Raw genomic sequence first — 27,163 nt, forward strand, 5'->3', positions numbered from 1 at the left:
TCATCATATATTGATTATATACAAGTACCACCATCTAGCGGACATTCCAAGAACTAAACGAGAGGTGGCTACTTACTATATACATCGAAGATGCACGACCCACGGCTTAAGGAGCTTCGCCCCTGAAAGTCTATCCCCTGTGGCACATACCCGCTGTCTCGGGTATGGGCCACCGGCGGTTACGCGTAACGGGGACGCACAAGCCACGCCACAAGGAGCTTCGCCCCTAGAACATCGCGCTGCTGGTCTGAATGAACTCTGGCATGTGAGTAGTCTTCATTCCGTCGTCACCGACATCCATCATTTCTTTCCCACTTTTTCCCTCCCCTATTGCAGCCTATATGGCTATGAGGCGAACACCCCACGCCGAGGTCTCTGCCGTTCGTATCATTAAAGTCCATCTCTCTTTGCTGTGGAAAGGCTACGGTATCGGACAATGATCCTCGATTCAGACCAGGACGAATTTTTCTTCGACCGCGAATCAGTCTTTGTGCTGAAACCGCATGAGTTTGCTTTGTAGCAACATGCGGTGGGTGTCAGCTGCTCCATGCCCCCTTCATCCATTTTTCCTGTTGCTTGAGGATTTCCGCAAAAGCCATTTCGTTGGCTTCGTTCGGTGTTTACGCGCGTAATCTACGACCCGTGGTATTCTCCGCACGACTGGCTCGCCCGCGCACCCCCGTCAGCAGTGCCGTCGTTTCCTTCGACACCCTTGTTCCGAAGCGCCGCGTACCTGACCGACTGCACACGGGAGCAAGGAAGACAGACGCGGAGGAGGAAGAGCTTGAGAAAGGGGTAGAGGCCCGCATGCCTCTGGATGTGAACTGCTTAGCGTGCCACTGCATTCGAGCTTTATTGTCGGCGCCGTATAGTCTTGCTTTGAATGGGCGCCATTTCCCGAAAACATCCATAGAAACGCAGCCTTTTCACTCAATGGCTGCAGCGGCCAAAAATAGCAGCGGGCCGGCGCACTGGCTTGTACAAATATACGTGTGAGCCTATGAGGCGGATGGAACCATGCCTTTTGTATACGCCGCAGCAATCTCCTCCGAGCATAAGCGAGATGCCGCGAAGTCGCGCTTGTCCACCACGGGCGACTATAAGCTTTTTTTATTGCTTTTGTTTTGTTATTGAGCTGGCTTTCACGGATACAGGGAAGGCGGTAAAGCCATCCACGGTTGGAGAGAGAAAAGTTGACCGTGAGCCTGCTTCGCGCCTGATGGAAATTCCGCTGGCAAGACTCAATTGTTAAATGCTGTCATCATGGTCCTAATAGGTATGCACTCCCCGCGTCTTCGTATATATAGACTCGACTGGAACGCTCTGTCAGCTCTCCAGAAGCGACACGCCGGTTTTAAGCTGCGAATGCGTATACGTACCACACGCTCGTGCGTTGACACAATTCGTAGGTACCTGCTTACGTTGCAGTCACACATGCATAAACGCGTGGCGTCCTCTACACCCGCACGAGCGTGGCCTACTGATTCACGATGCCACCTATAAGGAGCAAAAACCAGCCAAGCAGCGGAACGGTTTCCTCCCGACACGTATTCTATCAGCCACAAGAGGAAGAAAGATCCTCACCTGCGCAGGCCTCTCATTACCATCGATATTAGCCTGTCGAGACGTCGTCCACGAGAAAAGAACAAACTGTATACAGCCGTTTGCATCGCTCAGTCGTGTTCGCCTTTTTGGGGCCGCTCCGTCGGGCTGCTCTTTGAGTGCGCGCATTACGTGCTAAATTGTGCCGCCTTTGCATATTGTCTGCGGACGCGAGATCAGCTTCGCACGGGAGGCATAATCAGCCTTTCAGATCTGCTAAAAACGATGTTCGTGTGCGCTACTTTTTCCGTTAGCCTCACGTGACGGGACCAGGCTCTCAGAATGAAGTACGTGCAAGTTCGAACCAAGAGTTCACCCTCCATCCGGGAAGAGGTGGAAGTTGCTGCGAACGGTGGCGGATAAAGTGAAACTCCGTGTCCGTATCGCATCCCGCGCCCTTTGGATCACGTGCGCTATAATGTGCGAGCCCATTACCAATTTTATATGTAGCCTGCGCGTTTTTTGTGTTACGGTGTGCATACAAATTTACGGTATGCATGTCGTCTTAGGTGCACTTTACACTCAGGTTGTACTTTAAAATAAACCCTCAAAAGGAAGCTTTATTAGTTTTGGAATTGAAAGCGAAAAGTCGTAACCCCATTCACTGTCGCGTACGTGCACTTCGATATATTTCGCGAAGTATTACTGCTGCTTAACTTTAATGTTACAACAGTACTAATACAAAATTCACAGCCTTTTCGGCCCGCTCTAGGGAGAATGCACACAGGCGAAAGCCTCTCACGAGATAGTCGTTTTTACGTTCTCGGTTGGTCGCATTGCTTTCGCAGTCGATTCCCCTTTTCTCTTTGCCTATGTATACGGCTGTATTTTTTTTTTCATTCTTTCGTCCACCATTATATTTTCCTTTTTTTTCCTTTCCTCTCTTTTTCTCTTCTTCCATCTTTTATACCTGCGATACATTAGCGGTGCAGGTCGCGACATATTTCATTGTCCCTTTCCCACATCCTGTCCAGTTACTTTCTATTGTTCTCTTTCAAAAGCCTAAAGCATCGTCATAATAATAATAATAATAATAATAATAATAATAATAATAATAATAATAATAATAATAATAACAATAATAATAATAATACCTAGGGTTTTACCTCCCAAAACATTTAAATGATTATGTGGGACGTCTTCGTTGAGGGCTCCGGAAATATTCACCATGGTGTGTTCGTTCGCGTGCAGTGACATCGCACAGTACAAGGGCCTTTCCGCAAGCACTGAATTGTGTCCGCCACGACTGCGGTCGAACCCGCAACCTTCGGGTCAGCAGCCGAGCACCCCAGTCACTGTTCCATCGCGGCGGACGTTGTTGCTTTTTATTGCAATAGCAATTATATGGACCGGCGTCGCCTTCACTCAACGTATGCGTGTGTATATGTATATATATATATATATATATATATATATATATATATATATATATATATATATAGGGGAAACAAGTGTACACTCAAGGACTCGTTTTTCGTGTTTTACACAATATTAATGAGATCTAACAGACAATAATGCCAAGGAAGGTATAGGGGAAGTTATTAGGCCAATTGTAATGTAAGTGAGATGTATTATTGAAACGTATTGTAATGTATTATTTCTTCTCATTTACATTACAATTGGCCTAATAACTTTCCCTATACCTTCCTTGGCATTATTGCCTGTTAGATCTCATTATTATTGTGTAAAACTGTAAAACACGAAAAACGAGCCCTTAAGTGTGCACTTGTTTCCCTTATTCATTAACGAGGGTCTCGTACTGGCAGATTTGGTGCCTTTAGGTTGTATACGGGAGACTATTGGTCAGCTGCCAGTTAGTAATAAGTCCACGTGCTACGTGACGCCAAACAGGCTCATAAAGAGTGTGCCACGCTCGCCGCCATGGCTACTAGTGGCGCTGACTGACACTCCCACGTTTAAATTGACATAGATACCTAATAAAGTGGCTGGAGGGATAGCTGTCGTGGTAGCTCAGTGGTAGAACATCGAACGCGTTATTCGAAGGTCACAGGTTCGGATCCTGCCCACGGCAAGTTATCTTTTCACCCACTTTTATTTCTTCTCATTTACATTACGATTGGCCTAATAACTTCCCCTATACCTTCCTTGGCATTGTTGTCTGTTAGATCTCATATATATATATATATATATATATATATATATATATATATATATATATATATATATATATATATATATATATATATATATATATATATATATATAAATTGTGAAGAAGAAAAAGCGTCGTTGGCAAGCAACATCGCCACCGCTTGGGTACTGGGTGCTGGGCTTCGCTCGCTCGGCTCGTGCTGATCATCGCCGGCATCTGCTTGACCGTTGCTCTTGCACGATCGTGTTTTTTTCGTAGGACCACCGTCGCAACAGTCGTCAATAAACCCTTTTTCAATATATATATATATATATATATATATATATATATATATATATATATATATATATATATATATATATATATATATATATATATATATGAAAACGCAAGCAAAATCCTGAAAAAGACTCCGGCGTGCGGTATTGAACGTGGAACCTGCGATTCGTAAATGTGGGGCGTTAACCATGCACTGAGCCACTGCGGACCACGTCCTTCAACGTTCAAACGTTAAGCTATTTATATCTACCGCTTACCGCTGGTTAAGGACATCTCGGGGGGGGGGGGGTGTTTTCAGCACTTCCAGCAAGATGGTGCAATGAGCACGTGGCGGTGCGCGTTCGCATCTCTCACCCGCACTTTGCCCCTCAGAATATACAGAAGGTAGATGCTCGCTCACGCGCCCTTATATCTCGGTGGGGACGATCGTAGGTCTTGGCTGGCGTTGGCCTTTCGCTAGAACGTTTCTGTTGTAGTTACCGGGCGTGCAAAGGTCACTGCAATCGTTGCATAGTCTCCGTTTGCGAATATGGCATGCTTTTCAGACACAGCGAAGTAACAACTGAGATGCTTGTTCACGTTCATCTGTACATGTAAGTACGTTTCGTGCGTCATTTGTGCGTGAGAAACGTGGGGCACGTTTCGATCTGCTCGCCATTCAGTGCGTGACCTTCCGATTTGTTGCTATCGCGTTCATGGCTTCGCCTTTGCGACAAAGCTGTGACTTTTTTTAAAGGGGAAGCATTTCCTTGGTACTGCAGGCACTTAGAGCATATATATATATATATATATATATACATACATATATATATGTGTGTGTGTGTGTGTGTGTGTGTGTGTGTGTGTGTGTGTGTGTGTGTGTGTGTGTGTGTTACAAGCTGCCACTCTAGCGTCGCCAGCGCGAAGTCGGCGACGGGAATGACAGCAGGTTGGTTCGTTCCGTTACGCAAGCAGGGACAGTGAAGAGATCAGAGACGTGAGAAAACAAAACAAACTTTACTCTAGTAATATTGCAGCACACGGGATCTAGTACAACACTTCAATACAACTAACAAAATACATCAACACTTGATACAACTAAAAACATATAAAAACAATAAATCAGCTTACGCGAGAGAACTATTACGAACTACACAAACTAACAACAATAGACTACGGATGAAAAAGTTCGAAGATATAAACAGGTAAAGGCATACGTGTGATAACCGGCAGCGTTGCGTCCCCGACGATCGGATGCGAGAGGTTGAAGAGAGTTCTGGCACGACTGCGATGTCAGCGGTGTTGCAACGCTGGTGGCTCCGGGAGGCTAGTGCTTGCAGGTGACTTTGGGCAGGTTGAGCTAACTCGAGGTGAAGTCCCGATGTCTACGTTGCAGACGTTAATATCGCGTCACAACTAGACGAACGGCTAGGTTTAGGTGGCCAGCCGATACAGAGCCACACTAAAAACTTCTAGAAGAGATGCTTGTTGATCTGTTTCTACACCATATTGGTCAGCGACTAGTCTCCCTAGCGGGGCAAAATCCTGCGCTTAAATCCCTCTCGTGTCTCCTCGCTCTCTTCCTTGGGGACAAGAGACCTACCTCTACATAGATCCAATAATGCGCGTTTCATTGATGGAAACTCCGTCCCAAAAAATATATTGACCCCACAATTTTTTAATTAGGAGAGGGCCCTCAACTAGCGAGAGTGACAACCTGTTGGGTTGTTGTCATACGGCTTGGCCACCAGAGGTTTTCCCACGCTTTTCCCCCGTGGGAAACGGTCAGACTGTTTGGCTCTCAGCCGGTGCGTCCCGTAGTCTAATCCTTGTTCGGGGTACATTGCGGCCTTCCACGACCTTGCAGACGCCGCCGCAGTTACAAAAGGATCAACCGTCGGCGGCGACGTTCTAAGAAGAGCACCCCATTCGGCACTTCTCGGCTCCCTTTCATGCGCCCGCCGTTCCCACGGTCAGTGGGGAAGTACGGCGCCCGTTAATTGCCGTGACGCCGGGTCGCCAAAAATGGCCGTCCGTGACAATATATATATATATATATATATATATATATATATATATATATATATATATATATATATATATATATATATTGTAGCGAAGCCTCCGAACTATGAAATGGGTCGAACTCTTGAGTACCTTCTAGTGGGGCTACCCAACAAGGACGCCGCTCGCACTGAGAGCCCGTGCTTGGCCGTTACTGTCGCCATTGTGCTTGCTCGCTGTGGACCGGCTATTAAACGCCTTAACATTTTGGTGGAGAGTGCTGTGCCCTTCAAACATCTTCGGTTCACATTCGATGCCCTTGGAGCTTAGATCCCGTACCGTGCCTTCAACCATGCAACAAGACGCCGCCCAGCAAACGCTTCCTCCTGCGCCGACGCCATGTTCCGGTGTCCCCCGCATCCGCGACCCACCTGTCTTCACCGGCGCGGATGGCACCGACGTCGAGGACTGGCTCGTCATGTACGAACGCGTCAGCGTCCCCAATCATTGGGACGAGGTAGGTAAACTCGGCAACCTGGTTTTCTACCTCGCGGGTGTGGCCGGCATGTGGTATAACAACCACGCGTCTGATTTCGCAACCTGGCCCGATTTTAAGACCGCTATCACCAACGTTTTTGGCCGCCCTGCTGTTCGTAAGCTGCAAGCCGAGCAGCGCTTACGCGAACGCGCTCAGCAGGCCGGTGAATCATTCACCAGCTACATTGAAGACGTCTTGGACCTATGCAAGAAATGCAACGACAGCATGTCCGAATCAGACAAGATCCGGAACGTCATGAAGGGCATTGCCGATGATGCCTTCACGATGCTGCTGGCCAAAAACCCAGGCACAGTAGCTGAGGTCATCACGCTGTGCCAGAGCTACGAGGAGCTCCGCCGGCAGCGTTCGATGACCCGTCGCTCCACACCACGAGATGCAGGGCTTGCAGGCTTGGAGGCGAGCTGTGACCAGGTGGCACTGCTGGCAGACCTCAAGTCCTTCATACGGGAGGAAATCGCACGGCAGTTCTCTCTCCTGCCCTTCGCCCACCCACCGGCTGCTCAACAATCGGCCACTACCATTTTCCCCCCCATCCGCCGAGCGATTGAGCAGGAAATAGCGGAGGTTATGCCTGCGTACCACCCACAACAGCTTCCGGCTCCTGTACCCCCAAGTTACGCCCAAGTGGTCGCCAGGCCGCCTCCAGTCGTTCAAGCGCCCGCCCCACTGACTTACGCCGAAGCTGCCGCACGACCTCCATCCTTTGCAGCGGGTATGCCGGCTACGTATGTTGACGTGACCTCTCAGACTCAGCTCCAGCACCCCCTGCAGCCTTTCCAGCCACCGTTCCGTCCATCGGCTCTTGCGTCATGGACAAGACCTACCCCGGCGAACCGATGGCGCACATCCGACAACCGGCCCATTTGCTTTGCCTGCGGTTACGCCGGCCACGTAGCACGTTATTGCACTCGCGTACAGACGCCCCATATCTCGTCGCCTGTTGCTAGCCAGATTCGGCGTACCTATCACGAGGAAACGCCGTCTATGCCACCGCCAACTCGCCTAGCTTCATCTTCTCGTAGGTCACCGTCTCCACGACGTCGTTCCCCGTCCCCCATGCGGCCAAGTTCAGCTGCTCACGAGCGGGAAAACTAGTCGTCGCAGTCCCCGAGGCAAGGACTGCGATGCTATCGCATTGTGAAAGCCCTCAGAGCCGCCCATCTAATGTCATTGACGTGCTTGTGGACGGTGTTCACGCATCTGCTCTTATTGACACAGGAGCTGCAGTATCCGTTATGGACGAAAAATTTTGCCGCTTGCTTCGTAAAGTGACGACGCCAATTTCTGGATTGTCCCTTCGTACCGCCGGTTTGCATCGTATCCATCCTACAGCAGGGTGCACAGCTCGCGTTGTCGTTCAGGACGTTCTGTATGTCGCCCAATTCATCATCATTCCCGCATGCTCTCATGACGTCATCCTGGGGTGGGATTTTCTCTCCCGCAACGACGCCGTCATCCATTGTGCCGCCGCCGAAATTGAACTCTCCCCCTTCTCGCATTTGACGCCGGAAGACAGTTCTTCGAAAGTGAGCAAGATTCTCGTGAAAGACGATACCATAGTGCCTCCAAGCTCCACGATGGGTGTATCTGTCTACTGCGCTGGACTCTCCGACACAATTGCACTCGTTTCGCCATCCGACCGTGCTTGCCGAAGGAAAGGGTTGCTAGTACCATTCGCGACCGTGCAAATCACCCAGGGCAACGCCTCTATTTTCGTGACCAACCCATCCCCGTACACAGTTACCTTGGTTCGAGGGGAATGTCTCGGCAGAGTGGAACCAGTGGATAACGCACAAGTCCTGGACGTACCTGATGACTCGCGTTGTCCCAATTTGCGTACCATCAGTGCTGTTTCCACTTCTGATTCGTCATCTCCTGATGTATTTGGCCCTTGCATTGATGACAACCTCACGTCGGTACAGCGTTCCCAGCTTCTGAACCTGTTGCGAGAATATCGTTCTTCTTTCGATGTCGGGCGAAGCTCTCTCGGTCGTGCGTCCGCTGTTACGCATCGTATCGACACTGGTGCCCATCCACCATTACGGCAACGATGGCCCAGCGGTTACCAGCCGACGTCAGAGGAAGTGGTCCATACAAATCGATACCTACGCGCCCAAAGGGACGGTCAGGGCAAGGTAACGGTTGTAGACTGGCGTGCGACATGTGAGCTGACGGTTTACGGCGTTGGCAAGTGAGGCAAGAGCGAACGAACTGCTGCACATAGCGGTACATCCCGCGCCAGAAGTAGCGTTGTCGAATGCGATGGTAGGTTTTGAATACCCCGGAGTGCGCGCATTGCGGATCAGAATGGAAGGATTCACATATCTCTGACCGCAGACTGCGGGGTATCACGAGTAACCACTGCCGGCCGTCGGCGTCGTAATTGCGTCGGTGTAGAAGGCCGTCACGAATGGCGAAATGGCGAGCTTGACGACGCAATGCACGTGTGGATGGCGTTGCGGATGGATCAGAGAGCAAGTCGATCAGCGGGCCGATCCAATTATCCTTTCGCTGTTCGGTAGCGATTATGTCAACGTCAATGGCAGAAACAGCAGCCGAGGATACTGAGCAGAGCACATCACCTTCAGGCAGAGGGGAGCGCGAGAGGGCGTCGGCATCAGCATGCTGGCGTCCATTGCGGTACAGCACGCGGATGTCGTAGTCTTGTAAACGAAGAGCCCAACGGGCGAGACGGCCTGAGGGATCCTTCAATGATGAAAGCCAGCATAGTGCATGATGGTCGGTGACGACATCGAATGGGCGACCATACAAATACGGTCGAAACTTTGTAAGAGCCCAGACGATCGCCAGGCACTCTTTCTCCGTGACGGTGTAGTTTGTCTCAGCTCTCGTGAGCGTACGGCTTGCATATGCTACGACATATTCAGGGAATCCGGGTTTGCGCTGCGCCAGGACAGCGCCGAGGCCTACATCGCTGGCGTCTGTGTGCACCTCCGTCGGGGCCGTAGGGTCGTAGTGGCGTAGAATGGGAGGAGATGTCAACACATGGCGGAGCTTCGCGAACGCGTCGTCGCACTCAGACGACCACGAATTGAGGGACCCGTTACTTCCAAGGAGCTTCGTCAGCGGTGATATGATCGTGGCAAAGTTTCGTATGAAGCGTCGGAAGTACGAGCACAGGCCCACGAAACTACGCAGTTCTTTGACGGACGCAGGTTTGGGGAATTCGGCCACGGCCCGAAGCTTGGCTGGGTCAGGAAGAATGCCATCCTTGGACACGACGTACCCAAGGATGGTGAGTTGCCGTGCTGCAAAGCGGCACTTCTTCAGATTTAGTTGCAAGCCAGCATTGCTGACACGTGCAAAAACTTCTTTCAGACGTTGGAGGTGCGTAGAGAAATTTGGAGCGAACACCACAACGTCATCGAGGTAACACAAGAACGTGTGCCATTTCAAGTTGCGCAGAACGGTGTCCATCATGCGCTCAAAGGTCGCAGGTGCATTACATAGACCAAACGGCATGACGTTGAATTCGTACAAGCCGTCGGGTGTGATGAACGCAGTCTTCGGTCGAGCGTCATCAGCCATGGGTACTTGCCAGTACCCCGAGCGCAGATCGAGAGAAGAAAAAAATTCGGCTCCGTGAAGGCTGTCAATTGCGTCATCGATGCGCGGCAGTGGGTAAACATCCTTGCGAGTGATTTTATTGAGCCGTCTGTAGTCTACACAGAACCGCGCAGAAATATCTTTCTTCGCAACAAGAACCACTGGAGACGCCCATGGACTGTCCGAGGGCCGAATAACGTCGCGTCTGAGCATATCATCAACCTGCTCGTTAATTTCCCGACGTTCAGCAGGCGACACGCGGTAGCATCGTTGCCGTTGACCATTTAACGCGATACGCCGAAACCGCCGCTCTCCCTGCGGCTGCTGCGCGCGATGTTGCGTCCTTCCTGCTGCATCGATTTATACTGCGCCACGGACCACCCCAAGAGCTTCTCAGCGATCGAGGCCGTGTCTTCTTGTCGGAAGTCGTTGAAGCCATTCTGACGGAGTGCCATTCTGTCCACCGCAAAACTACTGCTTACCACCCACAGACGAATGGCCTCACCGAACGCTTTAACCGCACCCTCGGCGACATGCTTTCTATGTACGTCGCTGCCAACCACACTAATTGGGATAATATACTGCCCTTCGTCACCTACGCCTACAACACCGCCCCTCAGAGCACGACTGGTTTTTCACCTTTCTACTTGCTGTACGGAAGGCACCCGTCGCACACCATGGACACGATACTCCCGTACACGCCGGATCCATCTGAGTGTACACCTATTTCCGAGACAGCCAGGCTTGCTGAAGAGTGTCGCGAGCTTGCCAAGACTTTTACGACGCAAGAGCAAGAGCGGCAGAAGAGTATCCGTGATGCCAGCACCACTTCTGAGCCCACGTTCCTTCCTGGTGCGCTTGTATGGCTCTCGATCCCGACCTCTGCCGCTGGCCTCTCTTCCAAACTACGTCCCAAATACGAAGGCCCCTACCGTGTCATCGAGCGCACCTCACCCGTCAACTATCTGATCGAACCCGTTGAACAATCTTCGGACATGCGCCGCCGTGGGCGAGACATTGTCAACGTGGAGCGCCTGAAGGCTTATTATGACCCGCTCATAATAACAAGCTGTTAGGTCGCCAGGCGGCTCCCTCTTCGACCCCGGGGTAATTGTAGCGAAGCCTCCGAACTATGAAATGGGTCGAACTCTTGAGTACCTTCTAGTGGGGCTACCCAACAAGGACGCCGCTCGCACTGAGAGCCCGTGCTTGGCCGTTACTGTCGCCATTGTGCTTGCTCGCTGTGGACCGGCTATTAAACGCCTTAACAATATATATATATATATATATATATATATATATATATATTGCAACGAGCAAGGTTGCGTAAAAACACAGGTTATAATTCCAAAAACGTTAGCCGACACAAGCTGGTACAGGCAGGAACCCGACAAGCACGAGCCACACATGGACGTCAACGTCTTCTTTCACTCTGGCACAGAGCTGGCGCCACTATGCTTCGGTACAATTACTCCCCGCGCAGAAAGGAGCCAACCTGGCGACCTAGGGAAAGGACACGACAAGGGGGTCATAGCACGGTTTGAGGCGTGATACGTGTACTGTTTCACGCCCACGGCAGCGTTGGTCCGAGGGTGGATCAATGGGCTCAACTTCATAGTTGACAGGAGATGTTTGCCGCACCACACGGTAGGGGCCATGGTATTTCGACGAAAGCTTCGGGGAAAGACCGGGAGGGGTAGACGGGACCCAGAGCCAAACCAGCATTCCTGGGTTATAGTGTACAGTAGACGCAGAGGAATCGTGGTCAGTTTTCTGGCGCCATTGGTCTTGTGCGGTAAATGAGCGAGCGAGTTGACGACACTCTTCGGCATAAGCAGCTGCTTCGGAAACAGGCGTCGCTTCGGAAACATCAGGCCTGTAAGGGAGAATGGTGTCCATGGAGCATGATGGCTCACGTCCGTACAGAAGGAAGAAAGGAGAAAAGCCAGTGGTTGTTAGTGGCGCAGAGTTGTACGCGTACGTGACAAAAGGGAGCACTTGGTCCCAATTAGTGTGGTCGTCAGAGGCATACATGGCAAGCATATCTCCAAGGGTACGGTTAAAGCGTTCTGTCATGCCATTGGTTTGGGGATGGTATGCCGAGGATTTTCTATGGACAGTGCGACATGCCTTGAGTAGCTCGTCGACGGCGTTCGAGAGAAACACGCGTCCACGGTCACTGAGTAATTCACGAGGTGCACCGTGTCGCAAAATGAGATGGTGAAGAAGAAAGGACGCAACGTCTTTCGCAGTGGTAGCAGGCAGCGCAGATGTTTCAGCGTAGCGTGTTAAATGATCCACGGCGACGATAATTCACCGGTTGCCTCGAAGAGAGTTGGGTAGAGGACCATAAATATCAATTCCGACGCGGTCGAATGGTCTCGCTGGGCAGGTTAAGGGTTGCAAAGGGCCAGCAGTGCTGTGAGAAGGCGTCTTGCGTCGTTGACACGTGGTGCACGACCGAACGTACTGGCGAACGTGCCGATACATGCCGCGCCAGTAGTATCTTAGACGAAGGCGAGAGTAAGTCTTAAATACTCCAGCGTGGCCACACTGGGGGTCATCGTGAAAGGCAGCGCAGATGTCCGAACGCAAATGACGAGGGATGACAAGGAGCCACCTACGCCCATCCGTCACGTAATTGCGGCGATACAACAAGCCTTCACGGACAGCAAAGTGTCTTGCTTGACGAGAGAGGGAGCGTGAAGTCGTTTCTGACGAACTGTGAGAGAGGACGTCGAGCAAAGAATTGATCCAGGGATCCTTGCGCTGTTCGGATGACATGTCAGTGATGCTCAACGATGACGAATCGCAAATGGCAGTTGATAAGCAGGCAAGGTCAGGAGGCAGTGGAGAACAGGATAGTGCATCGGCGTCTGAATGTCTTCGTCCTGAGCGATAAACAACACGGATATCGTATTCCTGAAGACGTAAAGCCCAACGAGCGAGGCGGCCAGTAGAATCTTTCATGGACGCTAACCAGCATAAGGCATGGTGATCTGTGACAACATCAAACTGGCGTCCGTAAAGGTAGGTGCGAAATTTTTCTATAGCCCAAATGATAGCCAAGCACTCCTTTTCCGTGACGGAATAGTTGGACTCTGCCTTCGTTAGTGTACGGCTGGCATAGGCGACAACGTACTCGTCGCAGCCATCCTTGCGTTGAGCGAGAATGGCACCGAGGCCGACACCGCTTGCATCCGTGTGAATTTCAGTGGGTGCATTGGGATCGAAGTGGCGGAGAACTGGCGGAGAGATGAGTAGCCGGCGTAGCGCCGTGAATGCCTCATCGCAGTGGGAATTCCAGCCAGAGAGGCCCGTGCTACGGGAGAGAAGCTGAGTCAGAGGGGCAATTATAGAGGCAAAATTGCGAATGAAACGCCGAAAATAGGAACACAAGCCTATGAAACTACGAAGCTCCTTTAGGGTAGTAGGCTTGGGGTACTCGGCAACGCCACGCAGTTTGGCAGTATCTGGCGATATTCCTTCTTTTGAAACGACGTGGCCGAGAATTGTGAGTTTGCGGGCGCCAAAACGACATTTCTTGAAGTTAAGTTGCAACCCGGCTGCCGTAAGGCACTGGAGAACTTGTTCCAGACGGGAAAGATGAGTTTCAAAATTCGCCGAGAATACAACTATGTCGTCTAAATAGCAAAGACAGATGTGCCATTTAAGTCCCCTGAGGACACTGTCCATCATCCTTTCAAAAGTCGCAGGCGCATTGCAAAGACCGAAGGGCATTACATTAAATTCATATAAGCCGTCAGGGGTCACAAACGCCGTTTTTGGATGGTCCGGTTCAGCCATTGGTACTTGCCAATATCCAGAGCGCAGATCCAGTGAAGAGAAAAACTCCGCACCTTGAAGGCAATCCAAGGCGTCATCAATGCGTGGCAGGGGATAAACATCCTTGCGTGTGATGTTGTTTAGTCGACGATAATCCACGCAAAACCTGATGGAGCCATCATTTTTTTGCACGAGGACCACTGGCGAAGCCCAAGGACTATGTGAGTGCTGAATAACACCACGTTGCAGCATCTCGTCGACGTGTTGAGTGATGACGTCACGCTCGGCCTGCGAGACGCGGTAGGGGCGCTGACGAAGTGGAGTATGATGACCGGTGTCGATATGGTGAGCGACAACTGACGTGCGTCCCAAGGGAGGTTGTCCGTGGTCGAAGGAGGCGCGGAAACGGTCAAGTAGTTGAATGAGCTGATTGCGCTGGTCTTGCGTAAGGCCGGTGTCTACGCTGCGCAACAGAACGTCTTCGTCAGGTAGTGAGGGCGCGGTGCCAGCTGTGACAGCATCCACGGACATCGGTGTCGTATCAGAACGGGCATCGAAAGGAAAGATGTCATCATAAGTGTCAAGACTCCCAATGCATTCGCCATGCAATAAGGTAGCGGGACAAGGGAACGGATTGCACACGTACACGGCACTGGAGCCATCGCAAGTGTTATGACGGCAAACGGGACGACAAGGTTCCGGTGACGAGCGCATTCTTGTGACGGCATAAATAGGGCAGTTGAATCGGAAACGGAGTTGCACAAAAGGGATACCGCGGTGACCGAAAAAGCAGAAATGACGACGGCAGCGGCGACGATCACCTTTTTGGGTGAGCGAGGGAGATCTATGAATGTCGTGCTGAATGGAAACAAAACGAGTTGAGCACGAGCGCAGTCGACAACCGCATGATTAGCGGAAAGAAAGTTCCATCCCAGGATGATTTCATGAGATGCATGCGGAAGGACGACAAATTCAACGATGTAAAGCACTCCTTGATTCACAACACGAGCAGTGCATGTGGCAGAAGGTTGGACGTGTTGCGAACTCGCCGTGCGTAAAGAAATTTCAACCAGTGGAGTCGTCACTTTGTTCAATTTGTGGCATAACACTTCACTGATTATACAAATAGCGGCACCTGTGTCGACAAGAGCAGTTGTGGCGAAACCGTCCACAAACACGGCAATCTCGTTAGGGGGCGATAGATGAGGCCTTGGAAATTTCGTCGGTGGCGCAGCTCTTGCCTCAGGAACTGCGACTGTTAGTTTTCCTCCTGGGCGTGGTTGGAACGGCGAAGCATGGGGGAAGGAGACCGAAGACGGGGTGAAGGAGATCGACGTCGGCTGAAGTCTGGTCGACGTGAGCGGGGGTCATGTGAATCAGGTGTCACATGCGATTCTGATGGCCGAAGTATGTTGCCGGAATGCTGCACATCATTAAAATAGAATCCACGGCGACGACAGTAGCGCGCGACATGTCCTGGAATACCACAGTTGTAGCAGACGGGCCGGTTATCCGGAGTACGCCAAGAGTTTACAGGTGCTCGAGGTGGTGGAATGGGCCGATTTACCGGATAAACTGAAACTGGTGACCTGTAGTAGTTGGTGGCTGGACTGTATGAAGGGAGCGGCGGTTGGGCAGGAGGTCGGCGGACAGCTTCTGCATAAGTCAGCGGTGCAGCCACTGATATTGGGGATTTGGGCGAAGGGAGAGCCTCGGCAACTTGCGTCTGAATAGCACGGCGAAGTGAGTGGTCCAGTGTTGTGGGGGTCTCGTTGATGGTGGCGACAAGAGAGAGCTGTCGAGCAACTTCCTCCCAGATGTACTGTTGAATTTGAGGCATTAACACGCTGTAGTCGGAGCCACTGCTTTTGCACTCCAAGGCCGAAATATCAGCTGTCTGCGTATTAGCGCGACGTGTAGAAACTCGTTGCTTGCGCAGCTGATCGAAACTTTGACATAACTGAATCACGGCCGTGACGGTCTGTGGGTCTTTGGCCACAAGCATATGAAAAGCGTCGTCATCAATGCCTTTCATTATGTTCTTTATTCTGTCAGCCTCCGTTATCCTGGCATCAACTCGCCTACAGAGGCTGATCACATCCTCAATGTAGCTCGTGAAGCTCTCACCATTTCGCTGAAATCGTCCCCACAGTCCCAGTTCAGCGCGAAGCTTACGCATGGCTGGACGACCGAAAAACGAGGTGATGGCCTCTTTGAAAACCGACCAGGTGGGGATGTCGGCTTAGTGGTTGGTGAACCATAGGTTGGCCAAATCCGTCAAGTAGAAGATGACGTGAATCAGCTTCGCAGGGTCATCCCACTTGTTAATCGCGCTGGCATGCTCGTACTCTGCCAGCCAGTCCTCGACATCTTGATCTTCAGTGCCGTTGTATACTGGTGGGTCACGCAGACGAAGTACACCAGAACACATGACAGGTGGCAGCGTGGAAGAACCTTGTGGGGGATCAACGCGCTCGGTCATCGCGGACTGAGATGGTAGCTTACGGCTGCGGAGCTCCAGGACGTTACCCAGCACCTCCACCAAATGCAACGAGCAAGGTTGCGTAAAAACACAGGTTATTATTCCAGAAACGTTAGCCGCAACAAGCTGGTACAGGCAGGAACCCGGCAAGCACGAGCCACACATGGACGTCAACGTCTTCTTTCACGCTGGCACAGAGCTGGCGCCACTATGCTTCGGTACAATATATATTGTAGCGATGCTGAGGCAGACAGGCTAAAAAAACAAGCAACTTTATTAGGGCGAACTTGTGCCGACAAGTCTAATGACTATGGTCGTCGAGTCCGAGTAGTCGAGAGGCACAGATTCAACTAACTTCCTCTTCCTCGTTGTTGGAGCGCACGAACGCGTGGCGCATGCCAGCCGGGTCTTGCTGGTGCTCTTGCCATGGTGATTGCGGCGGCTACTTGAACGTGGCCAACCTGTCGCGGCATTATCCCCCTCCTCAGACGCATCGTCCCGATGCTTGAGAGAGTGAAATGATACATGCGCCCTCTCACTCGTTTTCCGACGATCTTTCATGATAGGGCTTCATGCGGACTACGTGTACCACTTCCGTGGTATTGCGGCGTCTTGAGCTCACATGTCCCGCGGATCTGACTTCATTAGTGACGTCGCTGATACGATTGAGTACTTCATAAGGGCCGAAGTATCGACAAAGAAGCTCTTCAGAGAGTCCGCGGCGGCGCACTGGGATCCATATCCACACTTTGTCACCGGGATGATAAAGTGCGTCACTGCGTCGCTTGTTGTACCGACTAGAGTCGACGCGCTGTTGACGGCGTATTCGGTATCTTGCCATTTGTCGTGCTTCTTCGGCTCTTTGCAAGAAGTCATCTAAGTCAGGTGGATAGCTGTTTTCGTCCTGTAGTGGTAACATGGTATCCAGTGGGGTGGTCACTCTTCGGCCGAATACTAGTTCGAAAAGGGCAACGTGGGTTGTTTCTTGAACGGCTGTATTATATGCGAATGTTACGTAGGGTAACATTTCATCCCACTGTTTATGTTCAACATCGACATACATTGATAGCATGTCGGTCAGAGTTCTGTTGAGGCGTTCGGTTAAGCCATTTGACTGAGGGTGATACGCCATTGTTCTTCTGTGATCGGTATTTGTCAGGCGCATCAAACATTGCATAAGGTCTGCAGTAAATGCGGTGCCCCGATCCGTAATAATAACGATGGGCGCACCATGTCTCAGCACTATGTTGTTCACAAAGAACTTGGCGACTTCGGCAGCTGTCGCACTGTACAGAGAGTCAGTCTCAGCATGACGGGTCAGATAGTCTGTAGCTACGACAATCCATTTCTTGCCTGCACATGATGTTGGGAAAGGTCCTAAGAAGTCCATGCCGACTTGTTGGAATGGTGCATCCGGAGGGTCTATTGGATGGAGAAGGCCGGCTGGTTTTACGGCTGGAGTTTTGCGCCGTGGACATTGACGACAAGTTTTCACGTAGCGCTGCACTGATGGGAGCAACTTAGGCCAATAGTACTTCAGGCGAATCCTGGCGAATGTTCGGCTCACACCCATGTGGCCGGATGTTGGCTCGTCGTGGCATGCATGCAGAATTTCCTGTCGCATGGCTGTGGGCACGACTAGTAAAAACGTTTCGCCATTAGGTTCAGAGTTCCTCCTGTAAAGGACACTCCTTGAAGGCAGAACGTGGAGAGCCCTCTGGAGAATATGCGAGGAACTTGAACGTCGAGACCCTGCAGGTATTGTATAAGCGCCAGCAAATCCGGGTCATCTCGTTGTTGTTGAGCGATTTCGGATGCGTCGACAACGCCTAGAAACGGGAAGTCTTCCTCTTCAGGTACACTTGGATCGACGGAAGAGCGTGACAGGCAGTCGGGATCACTGTGTTTCCTTCCAGATTTGTATACGACCGTAATGTCATACTCCTGCAGCCTAAGGCTCCATCTGGCTATTCGACCTGACGGATCCTTGAGATTTGCCAGCCAGCATAGAGCATGGTGGTCACTGACAGCTCTGAACGGTCTACCATAAAGGTAGGGTCGAAACTTATTTATTGCCCAGATGACTGCGAGGCACTCTTTTTCAGTAGCAGAGTAGTTTGCCTCAGCTTTTGAGAGTTTGCGGCTGGCATAGGCTAACACTTTCTCTTGACCATTTTGCCACTGGACCAGGATGGCGCCGAGGCCGACATTGCTGGCATCTGTATGGACTTCAGTGTCAGCTGTCTCATCAAAATGGACAAGTATTGGTGAACCCTGTAGCCGTTTTCTTAATTCATCAAAAGCTTTCTGTTGTTCGCTTTCCCATGTGAAGGGCACGTCGTCTTTCGTTAGTTTTGTAAGAGGTTCCGTATTCTTTGAGAAGTTTTCCACAAATCGCCTATAGTAGGCACATAAACCCAAAAATCGACGCACTGACTTTTTGTCTTTGGGTGTAGGGAACCTCTGAACAGCGGCTGTCTTTTCTGGATCAGGACGAACACCGTCAGAACTAATGACATGTCCAAGGAATCTCAGCTCTTCGAAGCAGAAGTGGCATTTTTCGGGTTTGATTGTCAAGTTTGCTGACCGGATGGCTTGTAATACAGTGCGCAGTCGCTCTAGATGTTTGTCGAACGTTGCAGAGAATACCACCACGTCATCCAAATACACTAGGCATGACTGCCATTTCAATCCCGCGAGGACAGTGTCCATCAGTCGCTGGAACGTCGCTGGCGCGGAACACAGGCCGAATGGAAGCGCTTTGAATTCGTAGAGGCCATCTGGTGTTACGAATGCCGTTTTTTTACGGTCCCGCTCGTCTACCTCTATTTGCCAATATCCGCTTTTCAGATCCAAGGAGGAGAAAAACTTTGCGGATCGCAGCCGATCTAGTGTATCGTCAATACGTGGCAAGGGGTAGACATCTCGTTTAGTTACACTGTTGAGTTTTCAGTAGTCGACACAGAATCTAAGCGTGTTGTCTTTCTTCTTAACGAGCACTACGGGGGACGCCCATGGACTATTCGAAGGATGGATGACATCATCCGAAAGCATTTCCTCCACTTGCTTCTTAATGATTTCCCGTTCTTTCTGTGACACTCGATATAAATGCTGGCATGTAGGCCTCGTGTCGTCTTGCGTTATAGTTCTGTGTTTCGTAATTGACGTGCGCTGGACCTTCAAGGCAATTGAAAAGCAATCAGAGAATTCTTTTACTAAGGCGTAAATCTGTTTCTTTTGACTGTCCGGAAGGCTCTGGTTGACGGTCACGGATCTGTCGATGTTGCAGGCCACTGGTCGAGTGGTTGACGTGGTTAAGCTGCATAGTTCTGTCGCCATACAGAAGTCGTGTAAATAGGCAATAGCTGTGCCTTGAGCGATGTGTTGAAGTTCATTGGAGAAATTCGTAAGTAGGACATCTGCACGGCCATTCGTCAAGTGAACAAGACCCCGAGCTACGCAGACACCTTTTTTCAAAAACAGCCCTACATTTGTATCCGCTATGCCTTCGCGGTTGTAAAATGCGTCATTCTCTACGAGCACCATCATACTGCAGCGTGGCGGCACAGTTACGTCATCATGAACAACGCGTAGAGCAGTTAGCCGTCGCTCCTCAGATTCCTCTACAGGTATAGCCCGTTCAGTCGAAAACGACACGCTGGACCTACGCAGGTTAATTACGGCGCCATTAGCTCGCAAAAAATCCATTCCTATAATGAGGTCTCTTGAACATTCTGGTAGCACAATGAAATCGGCAACGTAAATAAAGCCCCGTATTTTAAGTCTTGCAGTGCATCTGCCAAGGGGCGCAATAATGTGACCACCTGCCGTGCGTATCTGCGATCCACTCCACTGTGTCACAACTTTGTTTAGCTTCTTCACCATCTTGTGACTTATCACTGAATAATCAGCACCGGTGTCGACTAAGGCATTCAGCTCCCATCCTTCTATTCTCAACCGCAAATCTGAAGTAACGCTTTCGTGGTTGCACCCATTTACCGGAAATACACCGTCGTCGCCCTCAAGCCATATTAGAGGATCTTCGTAATTGATGTTATCAGCGGCCTCACCTCCACAGGTCGCTTGCTTCAGTTTTTCGGGAGTGGACTTGGAGAGCGATGACCAGGCTGCCTTGAAGGTGCACGTGGGCTGGATGACCGGTAGCGCATAGGCGATGGTGACCGTGACCGACGTTGGCATAGAGGTGGCGAGTTCTGGCGCTTGGACAAGTACTCCTCAATCTCCGCTGGTCGTTCGCCGTTTCGGGGGCACGGTGCATACGACGGGAAGCCTCTTAATCCAGCCTGTCGGTAAGGGCAGAATCTGTACAAATGACCCGCTTCGCCACAATGGAAACAAAGAGGCCTGCGCTCGTGATCACGCCAGACGTCACTTTTCCTAGGCCTAGGCTCCACATAGCGATGCGTGCTACGTGCTCCTGGGGCAGATAGGTAGCCGTTGGTTCCCGTGGACGAGGTGCGCTGCGTGCTGTAGATGGGAGAGGAGTCGCCGCCATCGCAACTGCTGCATTGTTGTGTACTGTGGGTTGTCGGAGAACTTCAGAGTACGTTCGGATAGGTCGAACCGGCTACATTTCACGCTCTGGTTCTCGTATGACCTGCCTCAGTTCATCACGAACAACGTCTGTAACAGATAGTGCAGTTGGAGTCTGGGGCATTTGCAGTCTGCTCAGTTCTTCCCTAATAACTGATCCAATGACCTCTCGCAGGGCTTCAACGTCATTTCGCACGCCTCCAGAGAATACCTGTGCAGATGCGCAGTTAAGATTCCGGTTGTACTACCGAGCGCGCTGTTCTAGTGTTTTTTCGATGGCCGTCGCTTCCGAATAAAACTCAGCAACAGTGCTTGGAGGGTTGCGGACGAGAACGGCGAACAGCTCTTGCTTCACTCCGCGCATTAGATGGCGCACCTTCTTATCTTCAGCCATGTTGTAATCCGCACGCTTGAACAGACGGACCATGTCCTCAATGTACATGGCAGCACTCTCGTTTGTGAGCTGGTTCCTGGATTGAAGAGCAGCTTCCGCTTTTTCTTTTCGGTTCATGTTCGCGAACGTAGCCACCGCTTGTCGTCGAAATACCTCCCAGGTAGACAACGAGGTTTAGTGGTTCTCAAACCATGTCTTTGCGAAGTCTTCCAGGGCGAAGTATACGCGACGGAGCTTCTCTTTTTCGTCCCATCCATTCAAGCTCGCCACTCTCTCGAACAGGTCCAGCCAATCTTCAACATCCTCGTACGAGTCGCCGTGGAATACTGGCGGCTGGTGCGGTTGGCTAATGAACACTTGGGCCGGTGTTACCTGGGTAGTCATAGTGGTGGCATCCATAGTTTGAATTCCCCTTGGTGCGAAGTGAAGAGGACCGAACTCAGGTGAGTCACCTCGAAGACGGCGACTTGCCCTCTGGTGTACAGGAGTCACTTCCACGGGGTTGATACGCTGGTCGTCGGGGCTACGCTGTCTTGAACTCGCGGGGCTTCGATTCATAACCCAGCAACTCCACCAGAAATGTAGCGATGCTGAGGCAGACAGGCTAAAAAAACAAGCAACTTTATTAGGGTGAACTTGTGCCCACAAGTCTAATGACTATGGTCGTCGAGTCCGAGTAGTCGAGAGGCACAGATTCAACTAACTTCCTCTTCCTCGTTGTTGGAGCGCACGAACGCGTGGCGCATACCAGCCGGGTCTTGCTGGTGCTCTTGCCATGATGATTGCGGCGGCTACATGAACGTGGCCAACCTGTCGCGGCAATATATATATATATATATATATATATATATATATATATATATATATATATATATATATATATATATATATATATATATATATATATATATATATATATATATATATATATATATATATATATATATATACAGCTATATGCAGGCGCCTACGGTTTTGTGCTCTCCAGACCGTATCGTTAATTGGATATATACCAAAACCTTATGGCTCTACAAGACTGTATGGCTAACATGAGTGACTAGTAACATCATGAAAATCATGACTAATTAGTCATGAACGGTATGATTTGCACACCATGGCGATGGGGCTCCTGCGGTGTTTCCTTAACCTTATATACGCGAAAATTGCCGTGATAGATTTTTGCAGGACCAACATAAATGACGGGGGATGATGTGAAAATCATGAGGTGGATGGCAGTTACGGCATCATTTACATGTTTCGTTAGCTTGATAATACAACAAATTTGGTGTTGCATGACGTGACTCTATGAAGAACATGAATGAGAAATGGTGATATAGCAATAATGATATGTCATGTGCTACATGCTTGACTTGCATGCATGCCACGCTCATGACAAGCTCACGGCCGTTTCGCTATAGCCTTATATAAATGCACTAAATTTGGTACTGCGTGACGCGTCTGTATGACAAACATATATGACAGATCGCAAAATAAATATAATTATATTCTTTTCATGTACAATATAATTTTATGACACGCTCATGGCGAGCTCACGGTCGTTTCGCTCACGTGATATACACAAAGTGAAGCTAATGGTTTCGTAGCAAGTCCAACCTGAGCTTGATCTCAATTAGGCGTAACTAGGCGTAACTTCTATAATTCTGTGACATCAAACTCGAGTACTTTGGGTGGGCCTCGATGTCACAAACAATATTCAGTAATATTTATAAATAATGTTAAGGGTAATTAAGTTTACATTTAGGTAAATGAGGTTCGACTTGGTCAGAAGTAATAAGCATCTTGCTGAGCTTGGATTTTCTGAGCTCATGGGAATTCGACTTCAATTATGTTAATTATTTGTGTTTTAATAAGACGTTGCTTGATGACAGCCCATTATAATCCAATTGGTTTGATGATGCTATGACCAACCAAGCTTAATCAGATTTTTTATAGTTACCTTGGTGTTTGCCTAATTAGCTTAGTTTTGCCTATTTAGCCTGATTATATGCCACATGAAATTTCAGTATAGAGGATACTTTAGTTGGATTTCAGACTAATACTCAGTCATAATTAGTATTCATAATAATACCACTAATTAGACATAAATTACCTTAATTATTATGGAGTTGGTAAATATCAATTAGTATCTTCCTGGCCTTGACTTCTGGGGGCTCATGGGGAAGTCAACATAGATTAATTGGCCGCGATAAGGTTTGCCTTCTGTAGGCTAACTTTGCACGGTAGGATAAAGATGAACATGATAAACTTTGCCTAATTAGAGTCGGCTATACTCATTTCGACTCATCTGGGCTCATCTAAGCCTAACTTCGCTTAACATGAAAACACGAAGCTGGACTGGGCTTAACTAAATCTACTTACGCCTGACTTATTTAGGTCATAAAGTGCTCGACTACATTTGATTAATTTCGGCTACATTAGCTTTGACTTAACTAAGCTCATTCAAGTGCAACTTGGATTAGCCTTACAAAGGCTGTCCTGAGAAAATTTACTCTTGTGCGTTTGGCTTCGCCAGGTTGTGCGATGCTCGCTATCGTTACTTATCCTAATCAACCGGTGCCAATAACAACGCGAACCGGTGCTTGAACCGGCCCCGTCGCAGCCGCTACGTAAAAGAACGGCACAGATTCGATGGAGCAAAGAAAGCGACACCCAGTTGTCGTTTTGGCTACAAGCGCTGTAACCGCGTCCAACAGAGCGTCATGAGAAGCGAAATGATAAGACGGGACGTGCATGCGCCCTGCAGCAGGTGTCTCGTCGTGTCTCGTCGCTAGCTGGCGCGTCGATGCATTCTGCCATGCGATCCCGTGGTCTGCACACTTTTTATCGCAGCTGTACATTTCTCTGGCATTGAAATTTATGCCATATTCTGCCTGACGATATCGCATCATGCAATCGCAGACGATAAAGACGGATTCCGATTCACAATGTGAGCTAGTGAAATATACAATCGCAGTAACAAAAACACGAACACGTATAATGCACTAGTAAAGGTACCGTAGTAGATAACTAGGACGCACATTTCTTTCAAAGCAGTAAGTGATGTGTTGCCATATTACGGCCGGCGTGAAGCTGCGTATATAGTGCCACCGCTTTTGGCCAGTGTGACTCTTCATTTTGATGTTACTCTATATATATGCTGGCAGTGTTCAGAATAAATAGCGAACGTTTAGAGCATTGTTACGCACTCTATACTATGGGGGAACTCGTAATCACCATCACCATCACCATCAGCCTGACTACGTCCACTGCAGGACAAAGGCCTCTCCCATGTTCCGCCAGTTAACCCGGTCCTGTGTTTGCTGCTGCCAATTTATACCCGCAAACTTCTTAATCTCATCTGCCCACCTAACCTTCTGTCTCCCCCTAACCCGCTTCCCTTCTCTGGGAATCAAGTTAGTTACCCTTAATGACCAGCGGTTATCCTGTCTACGCGCTACGTGCCCGGCCCATGTCCATTTGCTCTTCTTTATTATGATATCCTTAACCCCCGTTTGTCCCCTAATCCACTCTGCTCTCTTCTTGTCTCTTAAGGTTACGCCTACCATTTTTCTTTCCATTGCTCGCTGCGTCGTCCTCAATTTAAGCTGAACCCTCTTTGTAAGTCTCCAGGTTTCTGCTCCGTAGCTAAGTACCGGTAACTCGTAGTATGTAAGTCTCCAGGTTTCTGCTCCGTATCTAAGTACCGGTAACTCGTAATATGTCCCTGTTACTATTAACGTGATAGCGTTAAAGAGCTTGTGTCGCAGAAAACCCGATGCCGGCGTTAGCCCCGTTGGTTGTGAGCGATAAATTGCCTGTGCGTCTGTGACCAAAAAATTAAGTTACCGATAAAGCCGCGGGAGGCCGCTACTTTTCCACGAGTACACGCGCGATCACACTGAATAAGCCGCGCATTTCAAAAAAATCTGCTTAAGGTCATGAGGCGCGGTAGTTTTTTTTTTTTGTTTTTTTTGCCCTGCCACCCCTCCCTGCTTAGCTTCCAGCACTTTCGTCGGAACGAGAGAAGAGATAATGCAATTGCAGCATGCGACAAACCTTTGTAACTCCACTCGCACTGGACGGATTCTTAAATTTTTTTCGGCGTTGAATTCGTGAGGAAATAAGCTCTTCCAGTAAATTCATTTTATGGTTACTTGAAAAAGTGTTTCAGGGCCCCTTTAACGCGTTTTTTTTTTTTTGACAGATGTCAGGACGAAAACGAGCCCATTCGGCGATAATGGGATGCGCTGGTCCAATCTATTGTGTGCGTGTTTGTGTGCGTTTGTTTGTATATAACAAAACTTATAAATAAGTATGCACTTAGCGGTTGAAGGGTGCACTAGCGGCCGGATTTCGCTATCGCGTTCAGCTCTTAAGGCGAGTTCACACTTGGCCTAAAAAGATAGCGTAACTGGCGAAACTCTCCGGAAACTAGCTCGTATCGCCGCCCAAGTGGCCGGAAAACCACGCCGCGTGGCCGGCGCGCAAAAATCGGCCTGAGCGCGATTTTCCCGCCACGCGAAACCGGATCCGGTTTCCGCTTCACAGCCTTGGCTTCGCTAGACCAAACCACGTGAGCTAACCAGCCAGCCGCAGATTCAACATGGCGGCACAGGTGTCGGCGGTGGCTCGCATGGGCTTAAATCGAAAACTATGTATACTCGTGCAGCAGGACGAAGCTTGATGACCTCAACGAGGACGCGCTCATCGAGAGCGTGACTTGGATTACGATCGCCGAGAACTCTGCAAGTAGACGGTGCAGTGGCCGCGAGTCGGCATGCCCCAACGCATGCCCCCGCCAGCTGAATGCGCCGCTGCCGAAGTGTTCGCTCGTGTCGCTTCTGCTGGCTAATCTCCCAAAACAACGTTCGAAAATGTGCGAGCTGTTTCTTTTCACTACTTTGCGTGAATAACTTGAATTCGGTACGAACTTTAGTTCTCAGAAAGCAGGCGAAATTGAATTAATTGTCAAGGCATCGACAGCAGCGGCGGCAGGGCAGAACTAATGTGAACATCTTCTATGCGCGCGGTCGGGGTTTTCCGGCTGCTCTGGCGTTTTCGTTTTTCTTCAACTCTCGAGTGTGAACGCGCCTTTAAAGGCGAAGCATAAGGGTCCCCCAATCTTGGTTAAGAAAAAGTGGACAACGATTTAGAGTATACTAGGTACTCTACTACGGGAGAGCATAAAGCCGTCCCGTCGGCTAGCGCAAGCAATGTCTCGATTGATGCGTGTGGCGCACAGTACAGCAGACTTACCTCTTGAGTGATTGAGCAACAAAACCACTATCCTTGCCCCGACAACATGTCTGGAAGTTGCCCAAATTGTCTCATTAAAACAATTTTTAAATTTTGAGATTTTAGTTTGTTCATAATGTAATCCAGCTCTAGCGTATTTCTTTTAGCTTAATATTCCCGTTTACTGTAAATTCTGGTCCTGCGTTGGATAGATTGGTGGAATTGATCCCAAGAACAAGATCCCCTCCAACGGGCGATCACGTTTTCTAGGAGGCGCTGCTTTAACGCAACAGATCTAAGGAACGCTTTTTTTTATGCGAATCATCTCATTGCGTACTGCAACCGCTTTTGGCGTATATCTACGCATCTATCTATCTATCTGTCTATCCATCTATCTATCTATCTATCTATCTATCTATCTATCTATCTATCTATCTATCTATCTATCTATCTATCTATCTATCTATCTATCTATCTAGCTAGCTAGCTAGCTGATTACGTCTGGATGCTCTCGTGATCACCCCTTTAACTTGGCGTACGTGTACCAAAATTAGTATGGGATTAGGTGGTCTGACGAATACGACGCACTGGTCAAGCCACGAATAATGT

The sequence above is a fragment of the Rhipicephalus microplus genome, chromosome X (assembly GCF_043290135.1).
Source record: "Rhipicephalus microplus isolate Deutch F79 chromosome X, USDA_Rmic, whole genome shotgun sequence".
In the NCBI taxonomy this organism is placed as follows: domain Eukaryota; kingdom Metazoa; phylum Arthropoda; class Arachnida; order Ixodida; family Ixodidae; genus Rhipicephalus; species Rhipicephalus microplus.